The sequence below is a fragment of the Danio rerio genome, chromosome 2, assembly GCF_049306965.1.
Source record: "Danio rerio strain Tuebingen ecotype United States chromosome 2, GRCz12tu, whole genome shotgun sequence".
Classification (NCBI taxonomy): domain Eukaryota; kingdom Metazoa; phylum Chordata; class Actinopteri; order Cypriniformes; family Danionidae; genus Danio; species Danio rerio.
Genome location: NC_133177.1, coordinates 16920929 through 16942174, shown reverse-complemented (window position 1 = coordinate 16942174; position 21246 = coordinate 16920929). Strand labels below are relative to the sequence as shown.

The 21246-nt window shown below is 52.0% G+C and overlaps 4 non-coding genes across 4 annotated transcripts; all 4 read right to left on the bottom strand.

Moving 5' to 3' along the window:
• Positions 1-4157: 4157 nt before the first annotated feature.
• On the bottom strand, positions 4158-4343 carry LOC141379449 (U2 spliceosomal RNA). The gene has a single exon (XR_012396069.1). It is a non-coding gene; the product is annotated as a U2 spliceosomal RNA (small nuclear RNA).
• Positions 4344-9806: 5463 nt separating this feature from the next.
• Positions 9807-9997, bottom strand: LOC141379395 (U2 spliceosomal RNA). The gene has a single exon (XR_012395994.1). It is a non-coding gene; the product is annotated as a U2 spliceosomal RNA (small nuclear RNA).
• A 5383-nt stretch (positions 9998-15380) lies between these two features.
• Positions 15381-15571, bottom strand: LOC141379394 (U2 spliceosomal RNA). Its single transcript, XR_012395993.1, has one exon. It is a non-coding gene; the product is annotated as a U2 spliceosomal RNA (small nuclear RNA).
• Positions 15572-20177: 4606 nt separating this feature from the next.
• Positions 20178-20368, bottom strand: LOC141379393 (U2 spliceosomal RNA). The gene has a single exon (XR_012395992.1). It is a non-coding gene; the product is annotated as a U2 spliceosomal RNA (small nuclear RNA).
• Positions 20369-21246: the final 878 nt, after the last annotated feature.

The window sequence follows — 21246 nt, the reverse complement described above, 5'->3', positions numbered from 1 at the left end:
ACTTTCAGGGTTCTCAGGTAGGACCCCATCCAGAAGCGAGTCATGGCAGCCGTCTTGTTTTCTCTGGATGGGGTCAACGCGTAACTAAAATGCAGGGCGGTGAAGCGGCTGCCTAAAAACAGGTGGGGATCCGGGAGGCCTTTTCCACCATGTTCGGGCTTTTTCTTTAACTCTGTTCTTCTTAGGCGCTCCCACTTGGATCCCCACAGGAAATAAAACACCGCCCTTTCCAACTTCCTGATAAAACGTCTTGGTGGACTAAAAACAGAAGAAACAAGTAAAATGAGTGGTAAAATTACGGATTTAAAAATCAAAATTTTACCCTCCATTGTTAATTTTCGTAACCCCCAGAATCCCAACTTTTGGTTTACCTTTGTTAAAATGTCGTTCCAATTTTGCCCTCCCCCACCCTCTTTGTCAAATTTTACCCCTAAAATTTTAAAATCATTTTCCTTAAAAGTCAGCTCTAGTCCCTCTGTGACGACGTTACCCCACGGCCCGAAGAGCTGGGCCTCGGACTTTTTTCGGTTTAATCTGGCTCCCGAGGCCCGACCGTAGAAATCGGTCAAATCCATAGCTCTTCGGGCCGAGGTGAGGTCTGTCGTTAAAAGGGTAACGTCGTCCATATATAAAACACAAGATGCTGTCAACCCCCCCGGAATTTTAAAACCTGTAATCCATTTATCCCTTCTCAAGAGCTGTGCCAGTGGTTCAATACAAACCACATACAGGAGTGGGGATAACGGACACCCTTGACGGACGCCACTGCAGATATTTACTGCTTTTGTTAAATGCCCATTTACAATGATTTTGCTGACAAGGTCGTTGTACAGCAGTCCCACCCATGCTAAAAATCTTCCCGGGAACCCCATTTTTTCCAGTACTTGTAACAAGTACTGGTGCGAGACTCTGTCAAATGCTTTTTCAAAATCTAAATTTACCACGGCTAGACGAATGTTTCTGTCTCTCGCGTAACAGATGGCATCTCGGATCAGCAATAGGCTGTCCGTGATCTTCCTCCCGGGCACAGCACAGGCTTGATCCGGGTGGATTACATCCTCTAAAACTGTCGACATCCTTGTCGCTAAAATCTTTGTAAAAAATTTATAATCAGTGTTTAAAAGAGTAATTGGTCGCCAATTTTTTCAAATTGTCTTGTCATCTTTTTTAAAAAGCAGAGAAACTATTCCTAATCTAAAATCCGCAGGTAGTTTGTTAAAATTTTCAAATTCATTAAAAACAGTCAGTAAAACCCCAGCTAAAATGTCCCAGAAACATTGATAAAACTCCAGGGGAAGACCGTCCATTCCTGGAGACTTCCCCTTTTTAAAACTTTTAAGAGCTTTATCTAAATCTTCTTTCTTAAAATCTTGGGTTAAAACTGAATGTTTTTCTTTTTGTACTTTTTTGTCTAAAAAATTTAAAACCTCATTTGAAGCGTCCTCGTGTACTATTTTTTTCCCATATAAGTTTTCGTAAAACTTTTCGACTTCTTTTAAAACCCCCTCTGTGGTATTTAAAATAGTCCCCTCGTCGTTTTTTATCTTTGATATCCCCCCTCCCTTTGTGATTATTTTTTTAAAAAAATATCTTGTACACTTTTCATTTTCTTCAATTTTTTTCTCTTTTGCTCTTAAAATCACTCCCCTGCTATTTTCCTCTGCTAAAACCAACATCTCTTTTTTAACTTCTTTAATTTCATTGTTAAAATCAAAGCCCATGTTTAAAAGGTTAAAATATCTTTGTAAACGTTTTTGCAGCCCCAACATGCGTTTTTTCCTTTTGTTTTTTTTCTGTTTTCCTATTTTTTTAAAATATGTTTTTGTCCTCCCTTTAACCATTTCCCACCACTGTGCTCGTGTATCATAAAAGTCCTGGAGGGTCTGCCATTGGCTGAACTGCTCCCTATATCCTTTAACCACTTCCTCCTCTTCCAACAGGGAGCAGTTCAGCTTCCACAGCCCTCCGCCTATCGTCACACCAGGGGGAAGTGAAAGAGTGCAGGATAGTATTGTGTGATCAGAAAAAAAGGTGGGGGTCAATGTAGCATCCACGGGCGGGAAATCTCTTGTAAAAATATAGTCTATTCGAGAGGCACTGGTGCTGTCACTACTGAACCAAGTGAAGCCTTCCTCTCTTGGATGCACTTGTCTAAAACAGTCAACTAATTTAAAATCTTTAACTAAATTGTTTAAAAGAGTTGATGTTTTGTCCAATTTAAAATCTGCCTTTTTCCTGTCTTTCTGTGTTAGAATACAATTAAAATCCCCTGCCACCACTAGGGGAGGTTTACCAAGCATGTGGGGCTGCAAGTCTTCTAAAAGTTCATATCTCTCGTTTTTATCAGTGTGTCCGTATATATTTAAAACATTAAAATCTCTTCCTAAAAAAGTCAGTGTTACTAAAAAGGCCCGCCCATCTCTCACCACAGTGGTACCCTTCACCAGAATGTTGGGATTGTTTATTAAAATTGCGACCCCATCATTTTTGTTTTGGTTCGATCCGCTCCATAGGGAGGGACCTGGGGTCCACACGTCTTCCCACTTTCTGTAATTAGAGATAAAAGGTAAGGCACATTCTTGTAATAAAAACACGTCAGACTTTAAGAGTTTTAAAAAAGATAAAACGCTTTGTGCTCGAATGGGGCTCCTCACACTTCTCACATTAATAGTGGAAATAGTAAGGGCCATGAGCAGATGAAAAGGGGATATGAACATTTAAAAGAGTTACAGTTAGTTTACAAAGATATCAATGGTTTTAAAAACAAGATAAAAATCAGGTTATGTCTTGTTGCATCTGCTCTTCACCTATCCCAACAGGTGTTGGGTCAGGGGAGGAGATGCTAACCACTTCAGAAGCCACAGAGAAGACCTCTTGTGGCTCCTTCGGTGATGATGATCTTAGCTTTACATGCAGAAATGAAACTCCATTAGGAGAACCTAAGGGCCATGAGCGGTCTAGATCTTCCGATTTGGAACTATCTAGCCGCTCTGAAGCCCTTAGTCTTTTCTCCTCCATTTCTAGAGGAGATCTCGCAGCCCGTTTCTGCATCTGAGCATAAGGAAGTGAACACTGAGTTTCACTTTGACTAGCGTCAACACTTGCCTCAGAGACGGTGAGGAGAGAGGAAGCCGTTTCCTCCTCCTCATTGGCTGTTACATTTTGTGTCACACTTTGTTGGGGAGGGGCTTCCTCCCTCTGTTCAAATAAAATGGGTGACTCCGCCCCTATGGCCGCCCCATTTCCTTCTTCCTGGCCGGTTCCTGTGGCTGGCAGGGAATTTCCCGCCAAAACCACAGGGACCGCCTCCTCCCTTTGTTCAACCATGCTTGCTTGTGGGGCGGCCATTTTGTTGTTTTTCAGCTTGTTGGCAAAGCTTTTTGGGCAATCTCTGAAGAGATGGTTTTCTTCTCCACACAGATTGCACCGCCTGCCATTGGTGCACTGCTCAAAACTGTGACCAACTTCTCTGCACTTCCCACAGATTAACTCCTGGCATGCTTCAGCGAGATGCCCATTCTTCCCACACTTTCTGCACAATTTGGGCATCCCCTGATAATGAATGTAGCCCCTGTTCTCTCCAAGCACAATCATTGAGGGCAGATGTCTCAGGCCCTGGTAGCCCCCGGCATCTTCCCATTGTTTAATGGGAATTCGCCAGGAGCAATTCCAGATGCCATCCTCATCTAGCACCTTGACTGGCTGGCCTCGAACAGTGCAATATCTGCCCAGCCACACACAAATGTCATCTCCAGTAACTGTTTCATTAAACATTCTGACAATCACAGTTTTAAGTGTGTTGTCAGAAAGTTTTTCCACAGTAAACATGGAAAACTGGATCTTAACCGCATCAAACCTTTGCCAGAAGTCATTTAATAGGGAAGCAGCTCTAAAACTAACATCAAATCCTTTTCCTAGAGGCAGAGTCACTATACAATTCAGGTCTTCAGGTCTAAAATTTAAGGTTTTTTGTATCAGCTTCCTGGAGAAGTCCAGTCTGGACATCTCCAGGAGCTTACCATTTTTTTCTTTTAATAAAAAGCGTACGCTGTGGTGCCTCCTCACGCCGGCACGAGCAGCCGACATGGTGGAGGCACCAACAGCTTAAAACACACTAAAACACTAAAACCACAATAAATAGCCAATAAATACTTAAAACGTCTTACCTTAAAAAGTGCAATTCCTTTACCTCTCAAGGGTTGAGGGCTCACAACACAGGAGTAATTGTGAGCCAGGAAACCTCCAAGAGGCGATCGCTGTCACTGCCCGCGAGGTAAGCCCAAGTATAATACTGATAAGAACAGATACTACACTTGATCTTAGCCAAAAGGCCGAGAAGCGATACCCACAAACTGTCAGCAGTAGGAGCCGCAATCTACGCCACAAATAATACAATGTCGGCAAGCATAACAGGTACTAATTTTTAACCCTTAAACCTCCAGCACATTTGCTGACAGACAGACAGACATAACATTTTAGGCTTAACTAAGAGCCGTTGGTGACCAAAAACAAACTCCAAGCTTGAATACGGCAAAGAGACGTGACTATGGGCCGCTGGTGCCCAATGAGGGTACTTGAAAAGCCCCTGTTTGAGAGACTTTTCCGACCAAGTCAGTGTAGTTGCCATCCCCCCTTCAGAAGTCCAGACCAGGATTTTGTCTGGGCCGGCCTCGGAGATCAACCTGTCTTCCTTTACCTGCTTGAGCCTTGGGAAAAGACTTCCAGGGCGTTTCTTCCATGCCCGTATGAGCCACCACAGTCAGCGGGAATCAGTGACTCTTTTTTGGGGCAGCTCCAGCTCTAAAGGAACCCCTGGAAAGGACTTGCATGGCATTTCTTCCATGCCCGCGTGAGCCACCACATCAGTCACTCCTTCTGGGGCAGCTTGAGCTCTTGAAGGAGCCCAAGAAAAGACATCCAGGGCATTTCTTCCAATCCCAAACGAGCTGCCCCAACTAGCAGGAATCAGTCACTCTTTCTGGGGCAGCCTCAGCTACTTAAGGGACCCCCTGGGAAGGACCTCCAGGGTGATTCTTCCATGCCCACTTGAGCCACCACAGTCAGCGGGGAAGGAGTCACTCTTTCTGGGGCAGCTTCAGCTCTAAAGGGACCCCTGGGTAAGACTTGCGGAGGGTTTCTTGAATGCCAAAACGAGCTGCCAGCAACTGGCAGGAATCAGTCACTCTTTCTGGGGCAGCTTGAGCTCTTGAAGGACCCCAAGAAAAGACCTCCAGGGCATTTCTTCCATGCCCAAAGGAGCTGCCCCAACTAGCAGGAATCAGTCACTCTTTGTGGGGTAGCTTCAGCTACTTAAGGGACCATTGGGAAGGACCTCCAGGGTGATTCTTTCATGCCCACTTGAGCCACCACAATCAGCGGGAATCAGTCACTCTTTTTGGGGCAGCTTCAGCTCTAAAGGGAACCCTGGGAAAGACCTCCAGAGAGTTTCTTGCGTGCCCGAACGAGCTGCCAGCAATTGGCAGGAACCAGCCACTCTTTCCGGGGGCAGCTTCAGCTCTGAAGGGAACCCTGGAAAAAGACTTCCAGGGGGCTTCTTGAACGCCCACGCGAGCTGCCAGCTCCTGGCAGGGATCAGTCACTCTTTCTGGGACAGCTTGAGCTCTTGAAGTAGCCCAAGAAAAGACCTCCAGGGTGTTTCTTCCATGCCCACTTGAGCCACCACAGTCGGCGGGGAATCAGTCACTCTTTCCGGGGGCGGCTTCAGCTCAAAATGGACCCCTGGGAAAGACTTCCAGAGGGTTTCTTGAATGCCCTAACGAGCTGCCAGCAACTGGCAGGAATATGTCACTCTTTCCGGGGCAGCTTGATCTCTTGAAGGAGCCCAAGAGAATACCTCCAGGGCATTTCTTCCATGCCCGAACGAGCTGCCAGCAATTGGCAGGAATCAGTCACTCTTTCCGGGGCAGCTTGAGCTCTTGAAGGACCCCAAGAAAAGACCTCCAGGGCATTTCTTCCATGCCCAAAGGAGCTGCCCCAACTGGCAGGAATCAGTCACTCTTTCTGGGGCAGCCTCAGCTACTTAAGGGACCCCTGGGAAGGACCTCCAGGGTGATTCTTCCATGCCCACTTGAGCCACCACAGTCAGCGGGGAAGGAGTCACTCTTTCCGGGGGCAGCTTCAGCTCTAAAGGGACCCCTGGGTAAGACTTGTGGAGGGTTTCTTGAATGCCAAAACGAGCTGCCAGCAACTGGCAGGAATCAGTCACTCTTTCTGGGGCAGCTTGAGCTCTTGAAGGACCCCAAGAACAAGACCTCCAGGGCGTTTCTTCCAAGCCCAAACGAGCTGCCACAATAGGCGGGAATCAGTCACTCTTTCTGGGGCAGCTAGACCTCTGGAAGGGCCCCAAGAACAGACCTCCAGGGCGTTTCTTCCATGCCCAAACGTGCTGCCCCAACTAGCAGGAATCAGTCACCCTGTCTGGGGCAGCTTCAGCTGCCCAAGGGACCATTGGGAAGGACGTCCAGGGTGATTCTTCCATGCCCACTTGAGCCACCACAGTCAGCGGGGAAGGAGTCACTCTTTCTGGGGCAGCTTCAGCTCTAAAGGGACCCCTGGGTAAGACTTGCGGAGGGTTTCTTGAATGCCAAAACGAGCTGCCAGCAACTGGCAGGAATCAGTCACTCTTTCTGGGGCAGCTTGAGCTCTTGAAGGGCCCCAAGAACAAGACCTCCAGGGCGTTTCTTCCATGCCCAATTGAGCTGCCACAATAAGCGGGAGTCAGTCACCCTGTCTGGGGCAGCTTCAGCTCCAAAGGGACCCCTGGGTAAGACTTATGGAGGGTTTCTTGAATGCCAAAACAAGCTGCCAGCAACTGCCACAATAGGCGGGAATCAGTCACTCTTTCTGGGGCAGCTAGACCTCTTGAAGGACCCCAAGAACAAGACCTCCAGGGCGTTTCTTCCAAGCCCAAACGAGCTGCCACAATAGGCGGGAATCAGTCACTCTTTCTGGGGCAGCTAGACCTCTGGAAGGGCCCCAAGAACAGACCTCCAGGGCGTTTCTTCCAAGCCCAAACGAGATGCCTCCACAAGCGGCAATCAGTCACCCTTTCTGGGGCAGCTTCGGCTACTCAAGGGACCAGTGGGAAGGACTTCCAGGGCGTTTCTTCCAAGCCCAAACGAGCTGCCACAATAGGCGGGAATCAGTCACTCTTTCTGGGGCAGCTAGACCTCTGGAAGGGCCCCAAGAACAGACCTCCAGGGCGTTTCTTCCATGCCCAAACGTGCTGCCCCAACTAGCAGGAATCAGTCACCCTGTCTGGGGCAGCTTCAGCTGCCCAAGGGACCATTGGGAAGGACGTCCAGGGTGATTCTTCCATGCCCACTTGAGCCACCACAGTCAGCGGGGAAGGAGTCACTCTTTCTGGGGCAGCTTCAGCTCTAAAGGGACCCCTGGGTAAGACTTGCGGAGGGTTTCTTGAATGCCAAAACGAGCTGCCAGCAACTGGCAGGAATCAGTCACTCTTTCTGGGGCAGCTTGAGCTCTTGAAGGGCCCCAAGAACAAGACCTCCAGGGCGTTTCTTCCATGCCCAATTGAGCTGCCACAATAAGCGGGAGTCAGTCACCCTGTCTGGGGCAGCTTCAGCTCCAAAGGGACCCCTGGGTAAGACTTATGGAGGGTTTCTTGAATGCCAAAACAAGCTGCCAGCAACTGCCACAATAGGCGGGAATCAGTCACTCTTTCTGGGGCAGCTAGACCTCTTGAAGGACCCCAAGAACAAGACCTCCAGGGCGTTTCTTCCAAGCCCAAACGAGCTGCCACAATAGGCGGGAATCAGTCACTCTTTCTGGGGCAGCTAGACCTCTGGAAGGGCCCCAAGAACAGACCTCCAGGGCGTTTCTTCCAAGCCCAAACGAGATGCCTCCACAAGCGGCAATCAGTCACCCTTTCTGGGGCAGCTTCGGCTACTCAAGGGACCAGTGGGAAGGACTTCCAGGGCGTTTCTTCCAAGCCCAAACGAGCTGCCACAATAGGCGGGAATCAGTCACTCTTTCTGGGGCAGCTAGACCTCTGGAAGGGCCCCAAGAACAGACCTCCAGGGCGTTTCTTCCATGCCCAAACGTGCTGCCCCAACTAGCAGGAATCAGTCACCCTGTCTGGGGCAGCTTCAGCTGCCCAAGGGACCATTGGGAAGGACGTCCAGGGTGATTCTTCCATGCCCACTTGAGCCACCACAGTCAGCGGGGAAGGAGTCACTCTTTCTGGGGCAGCTTCAGCTCTAAAGGGACCCCTGGGTAAGACTTGCGGAGGGTTTCTTGAATGCCAAAACGAGCTGCCAGCAACTGGCAGGAATCAGTCACTCTTTCTGGGGCAGCTTGAGCTCTTGAAGGGCCCCAAGAACAAGACCTCCAGGGCGTTTCTTCCATGCCCAATTGAGCTGCCACAATAAGCGGGAGTCAGTCACCCTGTCTGGGGCAGCTTCAGCTCCAAAGGGACCCCTGGGTAAGACTTATGGAGGGTTTCTTGAATGCCAAAACAAGCTGCCAGCAACTGCCACAATAGGCGGGAATCAGTCACTCTTTCTGGGGCAGCTAGACCTCTTGAAGGACCCCAAGAACAAGACCTCCAGGGCGTTTCTTCCAAGCCCAAACGAGCTGCCACAATAGGCGGGAATCAGTCACTCTTTCTGGGGCAGCTAGACCTCTGGAAGGGCCCCAAGAACAGACCTCCAGGGCGTTTCTTCCAAGCCCAAACGAGATGCCTCCACAAGCGGCAATCAGTCACCCTTTCTGGGGCAGCTTCGGCTACTCAAGGGACCAGTGGGAAGGACTTCCAGGGCGATTCTTCCATGCCCACTTGAGCCACCATAATCAGCAGGAATCGGTCACTCTTTCTGGGGTGTGTTTTAGCTCTCAAAAGCGCCCTGGAAGGACTTCCATGGCCACAATTAGCGGGAAACCATCACCTTTTTTAGGGTCAGACCCAGCTCTTAAGGGACCCTTCCATGGGAAGGACTTCCAGAGCCTTTCTTCCAATCCAGCTTGGCCGGAAATCAGTCACCCTTTCCCGGGGRTACGCTTAAGCTCCTAAGGGCCCCCCTTTCCGGAGCGTTTTTCCTTGCCCGCACTGGCCTTGACTCTGGCTGGGTAATCTTCACCCTCTCTGGGGGCAAGCACCTGCCCTGTGGGGGACCCTGGAGGAACACCTGTTCTCCAGCAGTGCCCGGGTAGCCCAAACTTAAGCCCGGGAACATTGACTTGGTTAACCGCAGGTGCCAGCCTTGCGTGCCGCTGGTGCCCCAAAGGGGCATGTACCTCTAGGCGCGGGACGTCCCCACTCGTAGGCTGGGAGTTGGGGCCCCGGCCCGGCGCTTTGGACCCTGGGTGAATGCGACAGGAGCGGGGGGTTTCATACTTTGCCATTTTTCAAATCCTCTGCACAGCTCTCTGGACCCACCATCCCCCAGGTCAGACTTGGGTCCTGATTGGGAATTATCCTCGCCACAGCTCTCTGGACCCACCATCCCCCAGGTCAGACTTGGGTCCTGATTGGGAATTATCCTCTCCACAGCTCTCTGGACCCACCATCCCCCAGGTCAGACTTAGGTCCTGATTGGGAATTTTGGATGGATTTTTTTTATTTATTTTTTTTTCCTCCCTGAGTTGCAATATGTGCATCGTGGCTCATGGACTAGAATAAGAGGATCCTGCCAAGAGGGTTGTTCATGCTCACTGTCTAAACGAGCGCATAAGACAGATACCTAATCGCAAAGAAGCGCAAGTCCCTACATTCAATCTAACGTTATGTTAAATTTCATGCAATCTAGTTCTGCTGTTCACCGCTTAATGAGTGCACCGTTCCCGGAGGTACTGCAATACCAGGTCGATGCGTGGAGTGGGTGGAGCAAGCCCCTAACCCATCTCCCAGCTGCAAAAATCAATTTAATATATAGTGCCCGGGTAGGGCACGTATCAGATATTAAACTGATAAGAACAGATACTACACTTGATCTTAGCCAAAAGGCCGAGAAGCGATACCCACAAACTGTCAGCAGTAGGAGCCGCAATCTACGCCACAAATAATACAATGTCGGCAAGCATAACAGGTACTAATTTTTAACCCTTAAACCTCCAGCACATTTGCTGACAGACAGACAGACATAACATTTTAGGCTTAACTAAGAGCCGTTGGTGACCAAAAACAAACTCCAAGCTTGAATACGGCAAAGAGACGTGACTATGGGCCGCTGGTGCCCAATGAGGGTACTTGAAAAGCCCCTGTTTGAGAGACTTTTCCGACCAAGTCAGTGTAGTTGCCATCCCCCCTTCAGAAGTCCAGACCAGGATTTTGTCTGGGCCGGCCTCGGAGATCAACCTGTCTTCCTTTACCTGCTTGAGCCTTGGGAAAAGACTTCCATGCCCGTATGAGCCACCACAGTCAGCGGGAATCAGTGACTCTTTTTTGGGGCAGCTCCAGCTCTAAAGGAACCCCTGGAAAGGACTTGCATGGCATTTCTTCCATGCCCGCGTGAGCCACCACATCAGTCACTCCTTCTGGGGCAGCTTGAGCTCTTGAAGGAGCCCAAGAAAAGACMTCCAGGGCATTTCTTCCAATCCCAAACGAGCTGCCCCAACTAGCAGGAATCAGTCACTCTTTCTGGGGCAGCCTCAGCTACTTAAGGGACCCCCTGGGAAGGACCTCCAGGGTGATTCTTCCATGCCCACTTGAGCCACCACAGTCAGCGGGGAAGGAGTCACTCTTTCTGGGGCAGCTTCAGCTCTAAAGGGACCCCTGGGTAAGACTTGCGGAGGGTTTCTTGAATGCCAAAACGAGCTGCCAGCAACTGGCAGGAATCAGTCACTCTTTCTGGGGCAGCTTGAGCTCTTGAAGGACCCCAAGAAAAGACCTCCAGGGCATTTCTTCCATGCCCAAAGGAGCTGCCCCAACTAGCAGGAATCAGTCACTCTTTGTGGGGTAGCTTCAGCTACTTAAGGGACCATTGGGAAGGACCTCCAGGGTGATTCTTTCATGCCCACTTGAGCCACCACAATCAGCGGGAATCAGTCACTCTTTTTGGGGCAGCTTCAGCTCTAAAGGGAACCCTGGGAAAGACCTCCAGAGAGTTTCTTGCGTGCCCGAACGAGCTGCCAGCAATTGGCAGGAACCAGCCACTCTTTCCGGGGGCAGCTTCAGCTCTGAAGGGAACCCTGGAAAAAGACTTCCAGGGGGCTTCTTGAACGCCCACGCGAGCTGCCAGCTCCTGGCAGGGATCAGTCACTCTTTCTGGGACAGCTTGAGCTCKTGAAGTAGCCCAAGAAAAGACCTCCAGGGTGTTTCTTCCATGCCCACTTGAGCCACCACAGTCGGCGGGGAATCAGTCACTCTTTCCGGGGGCGGCTTCAGCTCAAAATGGACCCCTGGGAAAGACTTCCAGAGGGTTTCTTGAATGCCCTAACGAGCTGCCAGCAACTGGCAGGAATATGTCACTCTTTCCGGGGCAGCTTGATCTCTTGAAGGAGCCCAAGAGAATACCTCCAGGGCATTTCTTCCATGCCCRAACGAGCTGCCAGCAATTGGCAGGAATCAGTCACTCTTTCCGGGGCAGCTTGAGCTCTTGAAGGACCCCAAGAAAAGACCTCCAGGGCATTTCTTCCATGCCCAAAGGAGCTGCCCCAACTGGCAGGAATCAGTCACTCTTTCTGGGGCAGCCTCAGCTACTTAAGGGACCCCTGGGAAGGACCTCCAGGGTGATTCTTCCATGCCCACTTGAGCCACCACAGTCAGCGGGGAAGGAGTCACTCTTTCYGGGGCAGCTTCAGCTCTAAAGGGACCCCTGGGTAAGACTTGTGGAGGGTTTCTTGAATGCCAAAACGAGCTGCCAGCAACTGGCAGGAATCAGTCACTCTTTCTGGGGCAGCTTGAGCTCTTGAAGGACCCCAAGAACAAGACCTCCAGGGCGTTTCTTCCAAGCCCAAACGAGCTGCCACAATAGGCGGGAATCAGTCACTCTTTCTGGGGCAGCTAGACCTCTGGAAGGGCCCCAAGAACAGACCTCCAGGGCGTTTCTTCCATGCCCAAACGTGCTGCCCCAACTAGCAGGAATCAGTCACCCTGTCTGGGGCAGCTTCAGCTGCCCAAGGGACCATTGGGAAGGACGTCCAGGGTGATTCTTCCATGCCCACTTGAGCCACCACAGTCAGCGGGGAAGGAGTCACTCTTTCTGGGGCAGCTTCAGCTCTAAAGGGACCCCTGGGTAAGACTTGCGGAGGGTTTCTTGAATGCCAAAACGAGCTGCCAGCAACTGGCAGGAATCAGTCACTCTTTCTGGGGCAGCTTGAGCTCTTGAAGGGCCCCAAGAACAAGACCTCCAGGGCGTTTCTTCCATGCCCAATTGAGCTGCCACAATAAGCGGGAGTCAGTCACCCTGTCTGGGGCAGCTTCAGCTCCAAAGGGACCCCTGGGTAAGACTTATGGAGGGTTTCTTGAATGCCAAAACAAGCTGCCAGCAACTGCCACAATAGGCGGGAATCAGTCACTCTTTCTGGGGCAGCTAGACCTCTTGAAGGACCCCAAGAACAAGACCTCCAGGGCGTTTCTTCCAAGCCCAAACGAGCTGCCACAATAGGCGGGAATCAGTCACTCTTTCTGGGGCAGCTAGACCTCTGGAAGGGCCCCAAGAACAGACCTCCAGGGCGTTTCTTCCAAGCCCAAACGAGATGCCTCCACAAGCGGCAATCAGTCACCCTTTCTGGGGCAGCTTCGGCTACTCAAGGGACCAGTGGGAAGGACTTCCAGGGCGTTTCTTCCAAGCCCAAACGAGCTGCCACAATAGGCGGGAATCAGTCACTCTTTCTGGGGCAGCTAGACCTCTGGAAGGGCCCCAAGAACAGACCTCCAGGGCGTTTCTTCCATGCCCAAACGTGCTGCCCCAACTAGCAGGAATCAGTCACCCTGTCTGGGGCAGCTTCAGCTGCCCAAGGGACCATTGGGAAGGACGTCCAGGGTGATTCTTCCATGCCCACTTGAGCCACCACAGTCAGCGGGGAAGGAGTCACTCTTTCTGGGGCAGCTTCAGCTCTAAAGGGACCCCTGGGTAAGACTTGCGGAGGGTTTCTTGAATGCCAAAACGAGCTGCCAGCAACTGGCAGGAATCAGTCACTCTTTCTGGGGCAGCTTGAGCTCTTGAAGGGCCCCAAGAACAAGACCTCCAGGGCGTTTCTTCCATGCCCAATTGAGCTGCCACAATAAGCGGGAGTCAGTCACCCTGTCTGGGGCAGCTTCAGCTCCAAAGGGACCCCTGGGTAAGACTTATGGAGGGTTTCTTGAATGCCAAAACAAGCTGCCAGCAACTGCCACAATAGGCGGGAATCAGTCACTCTTTCTGGGGCAGCTAGACCTCTTGAAGGACCCCAAGAACAAGACCTCCAGGGCGTTTCTTCCAAGCCCAAACGAGCTGCCACAATAGGCGGGAATCAGTCACTCTTTCTGGGGCAGCTAGACCTCTGGAAGGGCCCCAAGAACAGACCTCCAGGGCGTTTCTTCCAAGCCCAAACGAGATGCCTCCACAAGCGGCAATCAGTCACCCTTTCTGGGGCAGCTTCGGCTACTCAAGGGACCAGTGGGAAGGACTTCCAGGGCGTTTCTTCCAAGCCCAAACGAGCTGCCACAATAGGCGGGAATCAGTCACTCTTTCTGGGGCAGCTAGACCTCTGGAAGGGCCCCAAGAACAGACCTCCAGGGCGTTTCTTCCATGCCCAAACGTGCTGCCCCAACTAGCAGGAATCAGTCACCCTGTCTGGGGCAGCTTCAGCTGCCCAAGGGACCATTGGGAAGGACGTCCAGGGTGATTCTTCCATGCCCACTTGAGCCACCACAGTCAGCGGGGAAGGAGTCACTCTTTCTGGGGCAGCTTCAGCTCTAAAGGGACCCCTGGGTAAGACTTGCGGAGGGTTTCTTGAATGCCAAAACGAGCTGCCAGCAACTGGCAGGAATCAGTCACTCTTTCTGGGGCAGCTTGAGCTCTTGAAGGGCCCCAAGAACAAGACCTCCAGGGCGTTTCTTCCATGCCCAATTGAGCTGCCACAATAAGCGGGAGTCAGTCACCCTGTCTGGGGCAGCTTCAGCTCCAAAGGGACCCCTGGGTAAGACTTATGGAGGGTTTCTTGAATGCCAAAACAAGCTGCCAGCAACTGCCACAATAGGCGGGAATCAGTCACTCTTTCTGGGGCAGCTAGACCTCTTGAAGGACCCCAAGAACAAGACCTCCAGGGCGTTTCTTCCAAGCCCAAACGAGCTGCCACAATAGGCGGGAATCAGTCACTCTTTCTGGGGCAGCTAGACCTCTGGAAGGGCCCCAAGAACAGACCTCCAGGGCGTTTCTTCCAAGCCCAAACGAGATGCCTCCACAAGCGGCAATCAGTCACCCTTTCTGGGGCAGCTTCGGCTACTCAAGGGACCAGTGGGAAGGACTTCCAGGGCGATTCTTCCATGCCCACTTGAGCCACCATAATCAGCAGGAATCGGTCACTCTTTCTGGGGTGTGTTTTAGCTCTCAAAAGCGCCCTGGAAGGACTTCCATGGCCACAATTAGCGGGAAACCATCACCTTTTTTAGGGTCAGACCCAGCTCTTAAGGGACCCTTCCATGGGAAGGACTTCCAGAGCCTTTCTTCCAATCCAGCTTGGCCGGAAATCAGTCACCCTTTCCCGGGGRTACGCTTAAGCTCCTAAGGGCCCCCCTTTCCGGAGCGTTTTTCCTTGCCCGCACTGGCCTTGACTCTGGCTGGGTAATCTTCACCCTCTCTGGGGGCAAGCACCTGCCCTGTGGGGGACCCTGGAGGAACACCTGTTCTCCAGCAGTGCCCGGGTAGCCCAAACTTAAGCCCGGGAACATTGACTTGGTTAACCGCAGGTGCCAGCCTTGCGTGCCGCTGGTGCCCCAAAGGGGCATGTACCTCTAGGCGCGGGACGTCCCCACWCGTAGGCTGGGAGTTGGGGCCCCGGCCCGGCGCTTTGGACCCTGGGTGAATGCGACAGGAGCGGGGGTTTCATRCTTTGCCATTTTTCAAATCCTCTGCACAGCTCTCTGGACCCACCATCCCCCAGGTCAGACTTGGGTCCTGATTGGGAATTATCCTCTCCACAGCTCTCTGGACCCACCATCCCCCAGGTCAGACTTAGGTCCTGATTGGGAATTTTGGATGGATTTTTTTTATTTATTTTTTTTTCCTCCCTGAGTTGCAATATGTGCATCGTGGCTCATGGACTAGAATAAGAGGATCCTGCCAAGAGGGTTGTTCATGCTCACTGTCTAAACGAGCGCATAAGACAGATACCTAATCGCAAAGAAGCGCAAGTCCCTACATTCAATCTAACGTTATGTTAAATTTCATGCAATCTAGTTCTGCTGTTCACCGCTTAATGAGTGCACCGTTCCCGGAGGTACTGCAATACCAGGTCGATGCGTGGAGTGGGTGGAGCAAGCCCCTAACCCATCTCCCAGCTGCAAAAATCAATTTAATATATAGTGCCCGGGTAGGGCACGTATCAGATATTAAACTGATAAGAACAGATACTACACTTGATCTTAGCCAAAAGGCCGAGAAGCGATACCCACAAACTGTCAGCAGTAGGAGCCGCAATCTACGCCACAAATAATACAATGTCGGCAAGCATAACAGGTACTAATTTTTAACCCTTAAACCTCCAGCACATTTGCTGACAGACAGACAGACATAACATTTTAGGCTTAACTAAGAGCCGTTGGTGACCAAAAACAAACTCCAAGCTTGAATACGGCAAAGAGACGTGACTATGGGCCGCTGGTGCCCAATGAGGGTACTTGAAAAGCCCCTGTTTGAGAGACTTTTCCGACCAAGTCAGTGTAGTTGCCATCCCCCCTTCAGAAGTCCAGACCAGGATTTTGTCTGGGCCGGCCTCGGAGATCAACCTGTCTTCCTTTACCTGCTTGAGCCTTGGGAAAAGACTTCCATGCCCGTATGAGCCACCACAGTCAGCGGGAATCAGTGACTCTTTTTTGGGGCAGCTCCAGCTCTAAAGGAACCCCTGGAAAGGACTTGCATGGCATTTCTTCCATGCCCGCGTGAGCCACCACATCAGTCACTCCTTCTGGGGCAGCTTGAGCTCTTGAAGGAGCCCAAGAAAAGACMTCCAGGGCATTTCTTCCAATCCCAAACGAGCTGCCCCAACTAGCAGGAATCAGTCACTCTTTCTGGGGCAGCCTCAGCTACTTAAGGGACCCCTGGGAAGGACCTCCAGGGTGATTCTTCCATGCCCACTTGAGCCACCACAGTCAGCGGGGAAGGAGTCACTCTTTCTGGGGCAGCTTCAGCTCTAAAGGGACCCCTGGGTAAGACTTGCGGAGGGTTTCTTGAATGCCAAAACGAGCTGCCAGCAACTGGCAGGAATCAGTCACTCTTTCTGGGGCAGCTTGAGCTCTTGAAGGACCCCAAGAAAAGACCTCCAGGGCATTTCTTCCATGCCCAAAGGAGCTGCCCCAACTAGCAGGAATCAGTCACTCTTTGTGGGGTAGCTTCAGCTACTTAAGGGACCATTGGGAAGGACCTCCAGGGTGATTCTTTCATGCCCACTTGAGCCACCACAATCAGCGGGAATCAGTCACTCTTTTTGGGGCAGCTTCAGCTCTAAAGGGAACCCTGGGAAAGACCTCCAGAGAGTTTCTTGCGTGCCCGAACGAGCTGCCAGCAATTGGCAGGAACCAGCCACTCTTTCCGGGGGCAGCTTCAGCTCTGAAGGGAACCCTGGAAAAAGACTTCCAGGGGGCTTCTTGAACGCCCACGCGAGCTGCCAGCTCCTGGCAGGGATCAGTCACTCTTTCTGGGACAGCTTGAGCTCKTGAAGTAGCCCAAGAAAAGACCTCCAGGGTGTTTCTTCCATGCCCACTTGAGCCACCACAGTCGGCGGGGAATCAGTCACTCTTTCCGGGGGCGGCTTCAGCTCAAAATGGACCCCTGGGAAAGACTTCCAGAGGGTTTCTTGAATGCCCTAACGAGCTGCCAGCAACTGGCAGGAATATGTCACTCTTTCCGGGGCAGCTTGATCTCTTGAAGGAGCCCAAGAGAATACCTCCAGGGCATTTCTTCCATGCCCRAACGAGCTGCCAGCAATTGGCAGGAATCAGTCACTCTTTCCGGGGCAGCTTGAGCTCTTGAAGGACCCCAAGAAAAGACCTCCAGGGCATTTCTTCCATGCCCAAAGGAGCTGCCCCAACTGGCAGGAATCAGTCACTCTTTCTGGGGCAGCCTCAGCTACTTAAGGGACCCCTGGGAAGGACCTCCAGGGTGATTCTTCCATGCCCACTTGAGCCACCACAGTCAGCGGGGAAGGAGTCACTCTTTCTGGGGCAGCTTCAGCTCTAAAGGGACCCCTGGGTAAGACTTGTGGAGGGTTTCTTGAATGCCAAAACGAGCTGCCAGCAACTGGCAGGAATCAGTCACTCTTTCTGGGGCAGCTTGAGCTCTTGAAGGACCCCAAGAACAAGACCTCCAGGGCGTTTCTTCCAAGCCCAAACGAGCTGCCACAATAGGCGGGAATCAGTCACTCTTTCTGGGGCAGCTAGACCTCTGGAAGGGCCCCAAGAACAGACCTCCAGGGCGTTTCTTCCATGCCCAAACGTGCTGCCCCAACTAGCAGGAATCAGTCACCCTGTCTGGGGCAGCTTCAGCTGCCCAAGGGACCATTGGGAAGGACGTCCAGGGTGATTCTTCCATGCCCACTTGAGCCACCACAGTCAGCGGGGAAGGAGTCACTCTTTCTGGGGCAGCTTCAGCTCTAAAGGGACCCCTGGGTAAGACTTGCGGAGGGTTTCTTGAATGCCAAAACGAGCTGCCAGCAACTGGCAGGAATCAGTCACTCTTTCTGGGGCAGCTTGAGCTCTTGAAGGGCCCCAAGAACAAGACCTCCAGGGCGTTTCTTCCATGCCCAATTGAGCTGCCACAATAAGCGGGAGTCAGTCACCCTGTCTGGGGCAGCTTCAGCTCCAAAGGGACCCCTGGGTAAGACTTATGGAGGGTTTCTTGAATGCCAAAACAAGCTGCCAGCAACTGCCACAATAGGCGGGAATCAGTCACTCTTTCTGGGGCAGCTWGASCTCTTGAAGGACCCCAAGAACAAGACCTCCAGGGCGTTTCTTCCAAGCCCAAACGAGCTGCCACAATAGGCGGGAATCAGTCACTCTTTCTGGGGCAGCTAGACCTCTGGAAGGGCCCCAAGAACAGACCTCCAGGGCGTTTCTTCCAAGCCCAAACGAGATGCCTCCACAAGCGGCAATCAGTCACCCTTTCTGGGGCAGCTTCGGCTACTCAAGGGACCAGTGGGAAGGACTTCCAGGGCGTTTCTTCCAAGCCCAAACGAGCTGCCACAATAGGCGGGAATCAGTCACTCTTTCTGGGGCAGCTAGACCTCTGGAAGGGCCCCAAGAACAGACCTCCAGGGCGTTTCTTCCATGCCCAAACGTGCTGCCCCAACTAGCAGGAATCAGTCACCCTGTCTGGGGCAGCTTCAGCTGCCCAAGGGACCATTGGGAAGGACGTCCAGGGTGATTCTTCCATGCCCACTTGAGCCACCACAGTCAGCGGGGAAGGAGTCACTCTTTCTGGGGCAGCTTCAGCTCTAAAGGGACCCCTGGGTAAGACTTGCGGAGGGTTTCTTGAATGCCAAAACGAGCTGCCAGCAACTGGCAGGAATCAGTCACTCTTTCTGGGGCAGCTTGAGCTCTTGAAGGGCCCCAAGAACAAGACCTCCAGGGCGTTTCTTCCATGCCCAATTGAGCTGCCACAATAAGCGGGAGTCAGTCACCCTGTCTGGGGCAGCTTCAGCTCCAAAGGGACCCCTGGGTAAGACTTATGGAGGGTTTCTTGAATGCCAAAACAAGCTGCCAGCAACTGCCACAATAGGCGGGAATCAGTCACTCTTTCTGGGGCAGCTAGACCTCTTGAAGGACCCCAAGAACAAGACCTCCAGGGCGTTTCTTCCAAGCCCAAACGAGCTGCCACAATAGGCGGGAATCAGTCACTCTTTCTGGGGCAGCTAGACCTCTGGAAGGGCCCCAAGAACAGACCTCCAGGGCGTTTCTTCCAAGCCCAAACGAGATGCCTCCACAAGCGGCAATCAGTCACCCTTTCTGGGGCAGCTTCGGCTACTCAAGGGACCAGTGGGAAGGACTTCCAGGGCGATTCTTCCATGCCCACTTGAGCCACCATAATCAGCAGGAATCGGTCACTCTTTCTGGGGTGTGTTTTAGCTCTCAAAAGCGCCCTGGAAGGACTTCCATGGCCACAATTAGCGGGAAACCATCACCTTTTTTAGGGTCAGACCCAGCTCTTAAGGGACCCTTCCATGGGAAGGACTTCCAGAGCCTTTCTTCCAATCCAGCTTGGCCGGAAATCAGTCACCCTTTCCCGGGGRTACGCTTAAGCTCYTAAGGGCCCCCCTTTCCGGAGCGTTTTTCCTTGCCCGCACTGGCCTTGACTCTGGCTGGGTAATCTTCACCCTCTCTGGGGGCAAGCACCTGCCCTGTGGGGGACCCTGGAGGAACACCTGTTCTCCAGCAGTGCCCGGGTAGCCCAAACTTAAGCCCGGGAACATTGACTTGGTTAACCGCAGGTGCCAGCCTTGCGTGCCGCTGGTGCCCCAAAGGGGCATGTACCTCTAGGCGCGGGACGTCCCCACTCGTAGGCTGGGAGTTGGGGCCCCGGCCCGGCGCTTTGGACCCTGGGTGAATGCGACAGGAGCGGGGGTTTCATACTTTGCCATTTTTCAAATCCTCTGCACAGCTCTCTGGACCCACCATCCCCCAGGTCAGACTTGGGTCCTGATTGGGAATTATCCTCGCCACAGCTCTCTGGACCCACCATCCCCCAGGTCAGACTTGGGTCCTGATTGGGAATTATCCTCTCCACAGCTCTCTGGACCCACCATCCCCCAGGTCAGACTTAGGTCCTGATTGGGAATTTTGGATGGATTTTTTTTATTTATTTTTTTTTCCTCCCTGAGTTGCAATATGTGCATCGTGGCTCATGGACTAGAATAAGAGGATCCTGCCAAGAGGGTTGTTCATGCTCACTGTCTAAACGAGCGCATAAGACAGATACCTAATCGCAAAGAAGCGCAAGTCCCTACATTCAATCTAACGTTATGTTAAATTTCATGCAATCTAGTTCTGCTGTTCACCGCTTAATGAGTGCACCGTTCCCGGAGGTACTGCAATACCAGGTCGATGCGTGGAGTGGGTGGAGCAAGCCCCTAACCCATCTCCCAGCTGCAAAAATCAATTTAATATATAGTGCCCGGGTAGGGCACGTATCAGATATTAAACTGATAAGAACAGATACTACACTTGATCTTAGCCAAAAGGCCGAGAAGCGATACCCACAAACTGTCAGCAGTAGGAGCCGCAATCTACGCCACAAATAATACAATGTCGGCAAGCATAACAGGTACTAATTTTTAACCCTTAAACCTCCAGCACATTTGCTGACAGACAGACAGACATAACATTTTAGGCTTAACTAAGAGCCGTTGGTGACCAAAAACAAACTCCAAGCTTGAATACGGCAAAGAGACGTGACTATGGGCCGCTGGTGCCCAATGAGGGTACTTGAAAAGCCCCTGTTTGAGAGACTTTTCCGACCAAGTCAGTGTAGTTGCCATCCCCCCTTCAGAAGTCCAGACCAGGATTTTGTCTGGGCCGGCCTCGGAGATCAACCTGTCTTCCTTTACCTGCTTGAGCCTTGGGAAAAGACTTCCAGGGCGTTTCTTCCATGCCCGTATGAGCCACCACAGTCAGCGGGAATCAGTGACTCTTTTTTGGGGCAGCTCCAGCTCTAAAGGAACCCCTGGAAAGGACTTGCATGGCATTTCTTCCATGCCCGCGTGAGCCACCACATCAGTCACTCCTTCTGGGGCAGCTTGAGCTCTTGAAGGAGCCCAAGAAAAGACATCCAGGGCATTTCTTCCAATCCCAAACGAGCTGCCCCAACTAGCAGGAATCAGTCACTCTTTCTGGGGCAGCCTCAGCTACTTAAGGGACCCCCTGGGAAGGACCTCCAGGGTGATTCTTCCATGCCCACTTGAGCCACCACAGTCAGCGGGGAAGGAGTCACTCTTTCTGGGGCAGCTTCAGCTCTAAAGGGACCCCTGGGTAAGACTTGCGGAGGGTTTCTTGAATGCCAAAACGAGCTGCCAGCAACTGGCAGGAATCAGTCACTCTTTCTGGGGCAGCTTGAGCTCTTGAAGGACCCCAAG